The sequence below is a fragment of the Staurois parvus genome, unplaced genomic scaffold (genome assembly GCF_062004578.1).
Source record: "Staurois parvus isolate SC_StPar_1 unplaced genomic scaffold, SC_StPar_1.0 ptg000903l, whole genome shotgun sequence".
Taxonomy (NCBI): domain Eukaryota; kingdom Metazoa; phylum Chordata; class Amphibia; order Anura; family Ranidae; genus Staurois; species Staurois parvus.
The window spans coordinates 3,163,065-3,178,220 of NW_028318699.1; the positions used below are offsets into that span (position 1 = coordinate 3,163,065).

Here is a 15,156-nt window from a genome sequence, read left to right on the forward strand (position 1 = left end):
TCCATTTTTTTTATCAGTTTACATCCATTTTTCATCAATTTACATCAGTTTTTTAATGGGTTTACATCCATTTTTTCAATTTACATCCGTTTTTTTCATCAGTTTACATCAGTTTTTCCATCAGTTTACATCAGTTTTTTTCATTGGTTTACATCCATTTTTCATCAATTTACATCTATTTTTCATCAGTTTGCATCAGTTTTTTAATCCGTTTTTCTTCCGTTTACATCAGTTTACATCAGTTTTTCCAAAAGCTTTTCCATCAGTTTCCATCAGTTTTTTAATCCGTTTTTCTTCCGTTTTTCATCTGTTTACATCCGTTTTTCGTCCGTTCTGGGGTTTTTTTTTTGTACGGAAGAAAAATAGAGTTTTCATCCATTCAAAAAAACAGATGTTAATGGATACTGACATTAATGGAAGTAAACAGGTGATCATCAGTTTACATCCACTAGTCCATAGAAATACGTAGGTGTCCGTTTTTCATCGGTAAATGGACAGATGAAAAACGGACATGTGGAACGCCCCTGTGAAAGAGACTTCACTCTATAAAAAAATTAACTTTCTAACTACTAAAGTGTTTTTGCTTCTCTAAACCAACATCTAAATGATTGAATGTGTTATTTTGAAAAGCCAATATAAAGAAATATTAATGGTGGAAAAAAAGCCCTTTTCACTGTAACCAATCATTTTTACATGTTAATTTTATGTTGCCCATATAAGAGCTCATTTATGTTTAAGGATAATCACTCTTCAGAGGGCTTTTGACAGGTAGTGAGGAGGTGTTTTGTAATCTCCTCACTCCTTGTTGTAGCCCCTAAAAGCCTGTACCTAGTTGCATGCAGTTACTGGGCAGGTGTGGCACAGCCCCATTCACTTGAATGGGTTGCTATTGGCGGGCAGCACCACCCACCAAACACAACAGGGGGATACATTTTGTCTGCAGCATGTGTATGTCTCAGTACAACTGTCTTTGCATCTTGGAGGGTGGTAATGTGTTTTTTTTCCCATCTTGGAAAGTTGAGGGGGGGGGGGTTGTCCTACACTATGCTGCTACATGCTCCTTGTGTAGCCTGTTCCATAGGGAGCCATGTGTTCCATCTGTTTAGCAATAGGTTTCTACTAAAGTCACTAAAAACCTCCTGTGCAATTCTAGTCTGCTAAGGTGACTGTCTAAAGCAGTGTTTCTCAACTCCAGTCCTCATGGACCCCCAACAGGTCATGTTTTCAGGATTTCCCTCAGATGAAACAGATGTGGTAATTACTAAGGCAGTGAAACTGATCAAATCACCTGTGCAAAATAATGGAAATCCTGAAAACATGACCTGTTGGGGGTCCATGAGGACTGGAATCGAGAAACACTGGTCTAAAGGGTTAATTCCCCCAAACCATTGTTTCAGAACAGCCACCCCCATCACAAGTCTGCTGGGGCCTGGCTGCCTAGTTGAAAGGCAGCCCACATGGAAGAAAAATATATGTGAAATATATTTAAAAATATTCTTCCCAAACATATTGACATGTATTGAAATACTACAATTTTGGCTGTATTCAATATATTTAAAAAAAAAAAAAAAAAAAATATATATATATATATATATATATATATACTGTATGTTGAAATGTGTTGTTATTACAATATATATAAAAAATATTTTTAAAAGACATTTTCAAATATACTGTATGTCTTTAAAAATACAAATCTACATTTTTGGAATGCATTTACAAATACATGTAAAAATATATGTTAAAATTAATTTTTTATATGTTAAAAAAAATCTGAAGAATATATTTAAAAATAAATATTTAAAATGTTTTTTCGTATACTTTGTAATATCTAAAAAAATGCATTTCAACATGCAGTATATATACTGCATACTTTTTTATATATTACAAAATATATGAAAACTATTTTTAAAAATATATGTTTTTTAAATATATTCTTCAGATTTTTTTTAACATCTAAAAAAAAAATCCATCAGAAATACCATGCAGTGAGTGCAGACAGGAAGTGGCTGCAAAGAGGTTGTATGAGATCAGCAACACCGAGATGCAACAAAGGATGAAGAAAAACAAGCATTTTATTATAAAAAAAATTGCAGTGGTTTATGATACACAGCACTTTAGGAAACTAAATGTCATTGAGTTAGCATTTACATCTACTTTAAAGCTAGGTTCACATCTGTGCAGGTGGTGCCGCTGCGGATCCGCACGAAAATCCGTGCAGCCGCACCATCTGCACAGAGGAATGCGGACCCTCAGACGGGTGCAGGGGCGGACTGACAACTCATGGGGCCCCCGGGCAATAGGGGATCATGGGGCCCCTGTGTCCTTGCCCAAACTTAAAAAAACCTATGAAAAAGGTACCAGGGGCATCTCATGGGGCCCCCTACTGACCCCGGGCCCTCGGGCAGTGCCCGAGATTCCAAATGGTCAGTCCGCCCCTGGGCGGGTGCCATTAATTCTAATGGCACGCCGCCTACACTGGAAAACGCAACTGTACTGGGAACCGAGGTTCCCGTGTGGGCTGCGTTTTCAGAAGAAGTGCAGGGACTTCTTCCCTGCATATCACCGGGCATGGGAGTCCATTCAAATGAATGGTCTCTCCTGTCCGCACAAAAAGCAGCCCGCACGGCCGCATATACAGTTGCAAGAAAAAGTATGTGAACCCCTTGGGATTATGTGGAGTTTTGCATGAATTGGGCATAAAATGTGCTCTGAACGTCATCTAAGTCACAACAATAGAAGAACACAGTCTGCTGAACATAATACTACACAAACATTAGATGTTGCCATGGTTTAATTGCACATAACATGTAAACATTCACAGTGCAGGGAGGAAAAAGTATGTGAGGCCCTAGCTTAATGACTTCTCCCAGAGCTAATTGGAGCCAGGAGTGAGCCAACCTTGACTCCAATCAGTGTGATGATATTGGATGTGTTGCTGACAGCTGTCCTGCCCTTAAAAAACACACACCTGTTTTGGGTTTACTGGTTTTAAGAAGCACTGTCTGATGTGAACCATGCCTTGCAGAAAAGAGCTCTCAGAAGACCTACGATCAAGAATTCTTGACTTGCATGAAGCTGGAAAGGGTTACAAAAGTATCTCCAAAAGCCTTGATGTTCATGTGTCCACGGTAAGACAGACTGTCTACAAATGGAGAAAGTTTAGCACTGTTGCTACTCTCCCTAGGCGTGGTCGTCCTTTAAAAATGACTGCAAGAGCACAGCGCAGAATGCTGCATGAGGTAAAGAAGAATCCCAGAGTGTCAGCTAAAGACCTACAGAAATCTCTGGCACATGCTAACATTTTTGTTGACACATCTACAATAAGGAAAACATTAAACAAGAATGGAGTACATGGGAGGACACCACGGAGGAAGCCATTGCTGTCCAAAAAGAATATTGCAGCACGTTTGAAGTTTGCAAAAGAGCACCTGGATGTTCCACAGCACTACTGGCAAAATATACTGTGGACAGATGAAACCAAGATTGAGTTGTTTGGGAAGAACACACAACACTATGTGTGGAGAAAAAAAGGCACAGCACACCAACATCAAAACCTCATCCCCACTGTAAAACATGGCGGAGGAAGCATCATGGTTTGAGGCTGCTTTGCTGCCTCAGGGCCTGGACGGATTGTTGTCATTGATGGGAAAATGAATTCCAGAGTTTATCAAGACATTTTGCAGGAAAACGTATGACTATCTGTCTGCCAACTGAAGCTCCGCAGAGGATGGGTGATGCAACAGGACAATGACCCAAAGCATACAAGTAATTCAACAAAACAATGGCTGCAACAGCACAGAATACGGCTTCTGGAGTGGCCCAGTCAGAGTCCTGACCTCAACCCGATTGAAATGCTGTGGCATGACCTTAAGAGAGCGATTCACACCAGACATCCCAAGAATATTGCTACACTGAAACAGTTTTGTGAAGAGGAGTGGTCCAAAATTACTCCAGATCGTTGTGCAGGTCTGATCTGCAACTACAGAAAACGTTTGGTTGAGGTTATTGCTGCCAAAGGAGGGTCAACCAGTTATTAAGTCCAAAGGTTCACATACTTTTTCCTCCCTGCACTGTGAATGTTTAGATGTTATGTGCAATTAAACCATAGCAACATCTAATGTTTGTGTAGTGTTATGTTCAGCAGACTGTGTTCTTCTATTGTTGTGACTTAGATGACGTTCAGAGCACATTTTATGCCCAATTCATACAAAACTCCACGTAATCCCAAGGGGTTCACATACTTTTTCTTGCAACTGTATGTGAATCAGGGCTAAGGGCCTATTTACACTGGAAAAAATACATTGTGTATAATGTGCCCATAAGGTACTGCATTGGTATGCGTTGGGTGGATTTCAATGCAACATGCTGCATTGCAAATACAAATGAAGTGGCTTTGACACCTGCTGTGAAAACAAAAGAAAAATGTACAACAACGTCAAGCAGAACTTCATGCTCTCAATCAACATTGACTATTTTTAATCCCTATGCTGCCAGCATTGCTAAATATAAAGAAAGATGTATTATATTTACTTGTTTTAAACTTTTGTTTTTAACATTTCTTCGGTGGCTTTCTGGTTTTCAGGCATAGGCAAATTATGTCATACATCCCAGAAGCCTTCAGGAGGGGAGGAGGGGTTTTCTCAGCTAAGAGCACCCTCCTACATGCCTGAGCTAAGGGCAGATGGATTCTGGGAACTAAATGCTACATGAATCATCTGCTTTTACTCAAGATGGCCACTGCCAGAAATGTTAGGGGGTGTTTTTCAAAGTGTTTTCTCAGCAAAATAAAGCATAGAGGCATGGATGGCTGGGTGAGTTTGCTTTAACCACTTCGCAGCGATTCTGCCCACGATTCAAATGCCTAGGTGTGAATGGAGCCTAAGAGATGTATAGGGGTTGCTACTGCTGGGTTTCCTCTGACAATGCTAGTTTCCTGGCTATTCTTTTACCCACTTGCCCTCCAGAGGATTTACCCCCCTTCCTGACCAGGCCATTTTTTTGCGATACGGCGCTGCGTAACTGACAATTGCGCGGTCATGCAACGCTGCACCCAAATGATATTTACGCCCTTTTTTCCCACAAATAGAGCTTTCTTTTGGTGGTATTTGATAGTCTCTGTGTTTTTTATTTTTTGCGCTATAAACAAAAAAAGACTGAGAGTTTTGGAAAAAAAAAACAATATTTTTGACTTTTTTTGGTAAAACATATCCAGTAAAAAAATTTAAAAATCAAACGACTTCATAAATTTAGGCCAAAATGTATTCTGCTCCATGTCTTTGCTAAAAATCCCAATATGTGTAAATTAATTGGTTTATATGAACGTTATAGCGTTTTCAAATGGCGGTATATATACTAGAATTTGTTTTTTTTAAATACTAGTAATGGAGGCGATCAGTGACTTATAGCGGGACTGCGGCAGGCATTCTGACACTGGGGGGGAACTAACTGCCACTGCCCCAATGACACCAATACAGTGATCAGTGCTAATTAAAAACTGTACTAATCACACTGGGCAGTAAGGGGTTAACATCTGGGGAGATCAAAGAGTTAACTGTGTGCTGTGTGCCATTTTACATCATGTGCTGTGTGTGCTTTACTAGGGAGACATGCTGCTGTGCAGAGAAATACACAGCAGCATGTCCTTGCTGGCAGGAGAAAGACCTGTGTTATTTACACAGAGGTCTCTCCCGTTAGATTTTCTCAGCGATCGCTAGGTGCAGGTGGGGTATCTCCGGCTGGGACCCGCTGATTGACATCCATAGCCGCCAGTCGCGGTGCAGGTAGGGCGGCGCAGGTAGGGCGGCGCAAGCACACTCTCTACCCGTAAATGCAAATCAAATCACGTATGTATACATGATTTTGTGTAACCTTGCTGCCCTGTAGCAGTAAGTTAACTAATAAAAATGAATGAAATAGTGTTTTTGGTTTGTGGCGCACAGATGCTGTGTAGTTCTGCTTTAACAAGTTAAAAAGTGTACAGTATGTGAACACAAGTGTATTTAATGCACGTCATCGGATGTTAATTGTAATGTATGGGGTGCAAATTCATTGTACCAGGTAACGGAAGACCCCCATACACCTGCCAACATCCCTATTTAAGGAACATGCAAAAAAATAGTGTGTGCTGGAGGACTCCCAACACGTGATGCCGTCATACACAGCAGGCGGAGCGTGCCGATGTCTGACATCATCGCTTGCTGGGGTTTGCGTGGCGGCGCTTGCACAGCAGGTGCTCAGGGGATCCTTTATTGATGGGCATGGACATTTTGAGGGGTGTTTTTACCCTCTGCCCCCCATATCCTACAGGTGTTACGGAGCATTATATCAGTGTCACTATATATATTGGCATTTTTTTGGCAGGTTCATGCAGTCTTCCAAAGGTGTGCGTTAGATGTTTGCTTACCCACTGACACAATACACCAACGTAAGGATGGAGTACATTTTTGATTTCTGCCCAATGGCTGTTTTTTTGGGAAGAGTATTTTTACTTTTCTGCCTATTTATGCAGAAAGTTTTCTCTCCGTTTCTTTCACACACACACACACACACACATATATATATATATACAAGAGGGAGAGAAATCTTTCTGTATGTGTATATATATATATATATACTGTATATATATATAGTTTTGATAAATGGTTACTTTACATATATCTTTGTATTTGTTGATCTATTATAGATCCCCTTAGCTTGGAAGAGTGGAAGGGGTGACTGCACAGTGGATGAGGGCTATCCTCAAGTTTATGGGGAGTATTTTTCAACTTTTTTCATCTATTTCGCCTTTTATCTTCTTGGGTACAGGTGGGAGCTACCCCCCTTTTTTTCTGTTTTCTCACTTACACACATACAGTCCTCTTCCATTTTTCCTGGTATTTCAGGCAATCTCAGTGTCCGTTGTGTCAGACTGCAATATGAATTGGAGACCCCTTTTCTCTTCCCACTAAATATGCAAGTGGGTTTCTTTGTGGCAATCATTTTGGAAGACGATTTCCTTAATACATTTTAATCGATGTAGGTTTTGAACACATGAGTATTACATGATTACAACTTATAAATGCTAAATATGCAATGCGTATTATAATGATGTATGTTATTTCAGATTAAGACTGCTTTGTTTATACAAGATATCCCTGAAGAAGGAGCCATAGTCTCCAAAACGCATTGGACATTGATCCTTGGATCTTTGTAAACATGTAAAAAGTGTTATGTATTATGATTGTGTACAAATATATTGTAACTAACAATTCTTTAATATAAGAAAATAATTTTTATGATGATAACGGAATAAAGAGTATTGTACTTTTAATAAATGGTATTTTTGCTTTGAAAGTCCCATTTATAAGGGAGGAATCTTTTTTTGTGTGGTGCAAATTCAATACAATTAAAACTTAAGTTTAGTTACATTTTTTTCAGCAACAGTATTTACCTTGAACCAGAAGGGCCCTTTTGTTGGTGGCTGCTCTCTTATGCAGGTCATACATGGGTTGAACTCTGAAAAAGTTTAATTTGCAAATCATAACTAAGAATTTTCATTCGAATTTCGCACCATTAGTGATCATTTCGCACCATTAGTGGTCATTAGTGGTCAGCATTGGCCGATTTTTGTGCAACCATCAAATTTGAGTGATCGAGCATGTTGGAAATTTTTTGAAAAACAAATTTCTAATCAATGATGGGAGAATCATGCAAGAAATATAATCGAAAAAGAAATGAGCATGACCTGTGATCTGGAGAGAGGTGAAACTGAAGGCTTGGTTGGTCGAATTTCGAAATCAATGGTGGTACCATCGGATTACACAACACACAAAATTTCTGATTTTCTAAAGAAAATTCAGAATTCGACCCATGTATGGCCTGCCTAAGTTAAAATCCTTCATTATCTGCTCCCTCCAGGACACACCTGTCATAAGCACTCCTCAAGAGCCTATGCCCACCCTTTCTTGCCAACCCACCCTATCTCATTCAATGTAAAGCTTGGTTCACACTTTTCTGCTTTCTCAGTGCCATGATTTCGAGGGCACAGCATCCCAGTCATTTAAATGGGCTGTTGTACCTGCAAGAAAATGCCGGGAAAAGGTCCCTGCATCTTTTCAAAATCACAGACTCATGGAAACCACACGGTCCTTTTGCATCATGCAGTTTCATGCATCTGAAAACATGTTGTATGGGGGTGCCATCAGGAATTGCAGCTACCCTTCTTTCCCACCCCTTGGCCCGAACCTGTGCCCAAGCACCAGGGAGTAGATGCTAACCCTGGATAATGGCTGAACAAAGATGGCTTCATCCTTCTGGAGAGAAAAGTAGATGGAAGCATTACCATGGGGAGTTCTATGATCTCAATGAGAGGTAATACCTGAAGTGTTACTGTTACACAATACTTTGTGTAATTAAACTTAAATTGATTACATCCAATTTAAATTGATTACATCCAATTTAATATCGGTTCATATTAAAGCTGTGAAGTTTACTTGTCTTGCTCTGACAGGTTTCATGGCTTCACAACTCACTGCTCTCTATGGCACCCCAAGGATGCACAGACAATTGAACACCTTCCAAGGTGGATAAACCCTCAATGATCCTTCCTTGAAACAGTTAACAATTAAAGTATTAAATAGGGCATTGGGTCACAGGACTTAATGCAAATTCTCTTTAGCAGATTTGTAATTCTATCCACTTAAAGTAAGAATTCCTAGCCCAGAGGCTCCACATAAACCTGCTGGTAGCTCTTTTGTCCCATTCATAGGAACATTCTGCAGCCTTTGTTCCGGGTGGCCATAACAGCAATACAGTCTCCAGACTGCTATCCAATTTGTTGAATTTCATTATCTTCATTTCAGGAGCAGTGGGGGGCCATGGACCAGTAGATCTCTTACCAGGTAAAATGGCGTGGTAGTGAAGGCAACCTTAATTAGGTGCAGTCAAAGTGCTAGTCTTCTGGGGAGGAAGGGGAACAGTTTTCCATGTGGGGCATCTGCTGTTGAGGGATGAGTAGGGGAGGCACAATTAGGGTGTTTTTTATGGTTTTTGAGGGTAAAATGAGATTTGAATGGCTTTGGTGAGGATTGGGTGGAGGTAACGGAAGCTCCTTTCAACCATACCTTTAAAGTAAAGCTGGCCATATTCATTTAGCCTTCCTTTCAGATGCAGGCGCTGTTTGTCTGAATATTTTCCAGTAGTCAAATGATCAAATTTGCTGAACAGATCAGGACCAGCAGGGCCACCCACTGCATAAATTTTGGCCAGTCCTTGACCTGAAATTTACACAGTGTATGGTCTCAGCTTAATATAGAAAAGCTAAAATAGTATATGGTAATTGGTCAAACCTAAATGATTTCCCTCAATTTGAAGTCTATTATATACAATAAAAATTACACTGCTCAAAAAAATTAAAGGAGCACATTTGAATCAGAGTATAGCATCAAGTCAATTAAACTCCTGGGATATTGATCTGGTCAGTTAAGTAGCAGAGGGGGTTGTTAATCAGTTTCAGCTGCTTTGGTGTTAATGAAATTAACAACAGGTGCACTAGATGGGCAACAATGAGACAATCCCTAAAACAGGAATGGTTTTACAGGTGGAGGCCACTGACATTTTTTTCCCTACTCATCTTTTCTGACTGTTTTTCGCTAGTTTTGCATTTGGCTAGGGTCAGTGTCACTACTGGTAGCATGAGGTGATACCTGGACCCTATAGAGGTTGCACAGGAAGTCTAGCTCCTCCAGGATGGCACATAATAATGTGCCATTGCCAGAAGGTTTGCTGTGTCTCCCAGCACAGTTTCAAGAGCATGGGGGAGATTCCAGGAGACAGGCAGTTACTCTAGGAGAGCTGAACAGGGCCGTAGAAGATCTTTAACCCATCAGCAGGACTGGCATCTGCTCCTTTGTGAAGGGCTAACAGGAAGACCTCGACAATCAAACAATCAGAAACAGACTTCATGAGGGTGGCCTGAGGGCCTAATATCCTCTAGTGGGCCCTGTGATCACTGCCCAGCACCATAGAGCTGGATTGGCATTTGCCATTGAACACCAGAATTGGCAGGACCGCCACTGGTGCCCTGTGCTTTTCACAGATGAGAGCAGGTTCACCCTGAGCAAATGTGACAGATGTGAAAGGGTCTGTAGAAGCCATAGAGAACATTATGCTGCCTGTGACATTGTTCACCGTTTGGTGGTGGGTCAGTGATGGTCTGGGGAGGCATATCCATGGAGGGACACACAGACCTCTAGAGGCTAGACAATGGAACCCTGACTTCCATTAGGTATCAGGATTAAATCCTTGGACCCATTGTCAGACCCTAAGCTGATGCAGTGGGTCCTGGTTTCCTCCTGGTGCACGACAATGTCCGGCCTCATGTGGCGAGCGTATGCAGGCAGTTATTGGAGGATGAAGGAATTGATACCATTGAATGGCACCCATGCTTCCCTGGCCTAAATCCAATAGAACACCTCTGAGATATCATGTTTCGGTCCATCCGACACAGCCAGGTTGCACCTAAAACTGTTCAGGAGCTCAAGGATGCCCTGGCCCAGATCTGGGAGGAAATACTCCAGGACACCGTCTGTTGTCACATTAGGAGCATGCCCCGACATTGTCAGGCATGCATACAAGCCCATGGGGGCCATACAAACTACTGAGGACCATTTTGAGTTGCTGCAATGAAATTTCAGCAAAATAGACTAGCCTGCTGCATGATTTTTTCACTATGATTTTCTGGGTATCTTTGAATTCAATCCTCTGTAGGTTGATAATTTTAATTTCCATCAAATGATGGGGCATCCTTATGTTCCTAACACATTACCCAGTCCATATCAGTATAGATATCCAGCAGGAGATTTTTCCCCATTGAGATCTGATGTGTTTTCAAAGTGTTCCTTTAATTTTTTTGAGCAGTGTATAATGGATAGTAGTAGTGGAATGAATAGTGCTATACATATATATATATATACACAAACTATACTGCCAAAAGTATTGGGACACCCCACCAAATCATTGGTTTCAGGTGTTCCAATCACCTCAATGGCCACAGGTGTATAAAATCAAGCACCTAGGCATGCAGACTGCTTCTACAAACATTTGTGAAAGAATGGATCGCTCTCAGGAGCTCAGTGAATTCAAGCGTGGTCCCGTGATAGGTTGCCATCTGTACAATAAGTCCATCCATGAAATTTCCTTGCTACTAAATATTCCTCGGTCAACTGTTAGTGGTGTTATAACAAAGTGGAAGCAACTGGGAACAACAGCAACTCAGCCACAAAGTGGTAGGCCATGTAAAATGACAGAGCGGGGTCAGTGCATGCTGAAGCAGATGTCGCCAACTGTCTGCAGAGTCAATAACTAAAGACCTCCAAACTTTGTATGGCCTTCAAATTATTGCAACAACAGCGTGTACAGAGTTTAATGAAATAAGTTTCCATGGCCAATCAGCTGCATCCAAGCCTTACATCACCAAGTGCAATGCAAAGCATTGGATGCAGTGGTGTAAAGCATGCCACAACTGGACTCTAGAGCAGTGGAGACGTGCTCTGGAGTGAAGAATCATACTTCTTTATCTGGCAATCCCATGGACGTATCTAGGTTTGGCGGTTGCCAGGAGAATGGTACTTGCCTCACTGCATTGTGCCAAGTGTAAAGTTTGGTGGAGGGGGAATTATGGTGTGGGGTTGTTCTTCAGGGGTTGGGCTTGGCCCCTTAGTTCTAGTGATGGTAACTCTTAAGGCATCAGCATTCCATGACATTTTGAACAATTTCATGATCCCAACTTTGTGGGAACAGTTTGGGGATAGCCCCTTCCTGTTCCAACATCACTTCGCACCAGTGCACAAAGCAAGGTCCATAAAGATATGGATGAGCAAGTTTGTGTTGGAGGAACTTGACTGGCCTGCACAGAGTCCTGACCTCAACCCCATAGAACACCTTTGGGATGAATTAAAGCAGAGACATCAGTGCCTGACCTCACAAATGCGCTTCTGGAAGATTGGTCAAACATTCCCATAGACACACTCCGAAACCTTGTGGACAGTCTTCCCAGAAGAGTTGAAGCTGTTATGGCTGCAAAGGGTGGGCCAACTCAGTATTGAACCCTATGGGCTAAGATTGGAATGCCATTAAAATTCATGTGCGTGTACAGGCAGGCGTCCCAATACTTTTGGCAATATAGTGTATATATATTTGTGAGAGTGGACAGCACCAGCAGAAGGAAATGTAACAATCTATGTACAATCGGGAGCAAGGTGTGTTCCTGACAACTACCCAAACAAAAAAAACAGAGAGGGCTTGGAGACCACCATGTGATGTTGTAGTTAGTTTTGAGGTTATTGTGAAACTAAATGATATCCTTATTCTCCAAAAATAATCCATACACATTCATTACTTGTGATCTATTTATCATCAAATCATTGAGAGGGTGGCTACATTCCCACATACAGTGGGACCATAGGGGTGAATTTGGTCACCTCTAACAGGAAGTCTGATCACAGAGACAAAAAAAGAAATCTTGAGATTTCGAGGTGGCTGAGATCTATAGAAGGGATTGGATAGAATTCCTTTCTTTTTTTTTTACCCAGAGTTTGGTGTCACTAAGGGACTGCCATTTTCTCACTATCACTGGAAATGTGGTAATCTCTATGCTCAGCTTTCTGTTTGTATTGTAATCCTGAAGAGTGAAACCATTGGTAGATGGGTGTAAATATTGTGTGTAAACAGTGCTGGCATGTTGTCTATAGAGAGACTTTTTCATATTGTAATGTGAGCAGCAATTTACATTAAAAACAATGGGGACTTCTGAGAAGTGCTGGCTAAGAACCTTGTCCATTCTAGGACCTTGTGTGTCCTCCTTACATGGGTTTATATTTGTACTGTAAATACACTTACAAGCACAATCAGTGTTTTTGCACAAGGTACAGAATACAAACTGTCAGCTGGAAGCGATCACTTTCATATTTTTTTATTTATAAATTGTAAGTAAGAATGAGCATTTTATCCTTCAGTAATCTGTACCCTAGCACCATTCGTTCTGGAACTCAGTGATTGTACAATGGAAAACAGACACTTCTTTTTTGTGAAAGCTTTATTCAAAATATTGGATAATATATTTAAACAGATTTGTCTTTGTTCTTTTTTTACATTGCCATTTTACAAATTTGACATTTTGTCATACAACATGTTATTTCTAAATGTACCATATGCAGTATTTATAATAAAAAGAAAGTAACAAAAAATACACATTATAAAGAAAAACATTAACATGCAACTAAGAGGAATTTAGTCCCCTTATTGCTGTTCCCTCCCTTACTGGTGCTTCTTTGATGGTCTGGTGTGTACGCAGATGTGCTGAAGGGCTCTGTTCAGCCTTTGGAACCTAGCAGTACCTCTTGGCATATCTGAAAATGCTTCGAAAAATCAGTGCGTGCATAGACCAAATAGAGGTACCTCCTTTAATTCTCCATTATCGCACATGGGCATGAGCAAACCTGTGCACATGCAGATCTGCTGCAGGTTTTTGCTGGGTACTGAAGGCTGGGCAGAGCGCTTCAGCATATCTGCGCATGCGTAGATTGGGTGCAACATCATTCTCACCTAGGCAAGGAAGAAGGAAGTGCTTCCCTGCAGTACAAACAAAATAAAAAACAATTTAAAAAATTAAGAAAAAATACTTTAAGAAATAAACATCCAGTTGTGGGAGAGGGTGGGGGCTGGAGCCCAATACAAAGAATCTGTATTTTTGGGGAAACAGCTGTCCCTGTTGTATTTTTGAGGTGACAGGTGTCCCTGTTAATGATGGAACCAAAGGTCTAGTTGTGTTATTAATAGCAGAAGTAGTAGACATGGTAACTATAATATCAAAATAATAGGAAAGGCGGTGGTGTCTGTCTCTCTGTGAGAAGTGATCTCAGAGCAAGTGTGAAAGAGGACCTAGTTGATGGAGAGTGATGAGCTGAAGCATTATGGGTGGAACTGCACGTGGGGGTGCGTACTACAAAGGTAATCATTTGAGTTTGTTATAGGCCTCCCAGTGTTAATGAGGAGGTGGAGAATCGGCTCCTTGCACAGATCAAAAGGGCTGCAAGGGCTGCGACAGTGATAATAATTGGGGATTTTAACTACCAATTGACTGGAGTAATGGTACGGCAAGAACAGTTAAAGGACAAAAAAATTTTAAACCTACTATAGGACAATTTTATGGTACAGTTCATAGAGTCCCCAACTCAGAATGATGCTCTGCTGGACTTGGTAATCTCAAACCATGCAGAGCTTATTACGAATGTCCATATAAAAGAACATCTGGGTAGCAGTGACCATTTATTGTTAGCTTTAACAATCGCTTCTCGGCCTTTTGGCTAAGATCAAGTGTAGTATCTGTTCTTATCAGTGTCCAGTGGGGGTGCTACCGACCATTCTAGTTTACGGGGATGGTTGTTGTACAGTACCCTCACTGGTATGATGGGGGTCCGGAAGGCTAGTACCGGAGGGACAGAAACCAGGGAGCGCCATGATTCGTTCTGGGGCCTTGGGAGTAATTCCTCTGGGGAGACCGGAAAGACCCAGTTCCTCCTGGTTTGAGCAGGCTACCTTGGTCTGGCCTGGGGTCGGGGACGCAAAAAGTCCGCAAACTCAGTGCCCCCTGGGGAAGACGCTCTCAGGGGTGTCACTAGTAACACTTGGGTGTGGGACCCCACGGTGTGAAGATGACACATGGCCACTGTTTTTCACATCTTTTTGCACAGCGCCCTAAGGACCAGGTCTTTTGGCTAAGTCCAGGGCAATTTTTGCTACAGGCCTCAGGGCCTGGTCTGTGCACTATTAGGCACGGTACCACTTTTTTATTTTATTCTATTTATTTAAACCACTCCCACGTTTTGTCACTTTTTGCTTTCTTATGTGTGTGTTTTTCACGGATGGAGGGTGTGGGTCCTCGGGCCTTACCTGAAGTCTAGGGGGAGGATGTGTGGCCATACGGTTCCTTCCTCCCCTGATCCCTAGGGGGTTTTCTCTTCGGGAGAACCCCCTTGCCTAGTACTGGATGTCCGGCTTCGGCTGGGCATAAGGAACGGTGGTCCACCAGGCCTTTTGGCCAGGAGGACCAAATGGGAACCTTGTCCCTGTCAGGAGCTTCGTGCCCCGGGGGATCGGGTGAACGGTCCAACCCTT

General features: G+C 41.6%; 1 pseudogene; it reads left to right on the forward strand.

Moving 5' to 3' along the window:
• The first annotated feature begins 14,325 nt into the window (after nt 1–14,325).
• LOC149442194 (U2 spliceosomal RNA) lies at nt 14,326–14,440 on the forward strand (annotated as a pseudogene).
• The last annotated feature ends 716 nt before the right edge of the window (nt 14,441–15,156 follow it).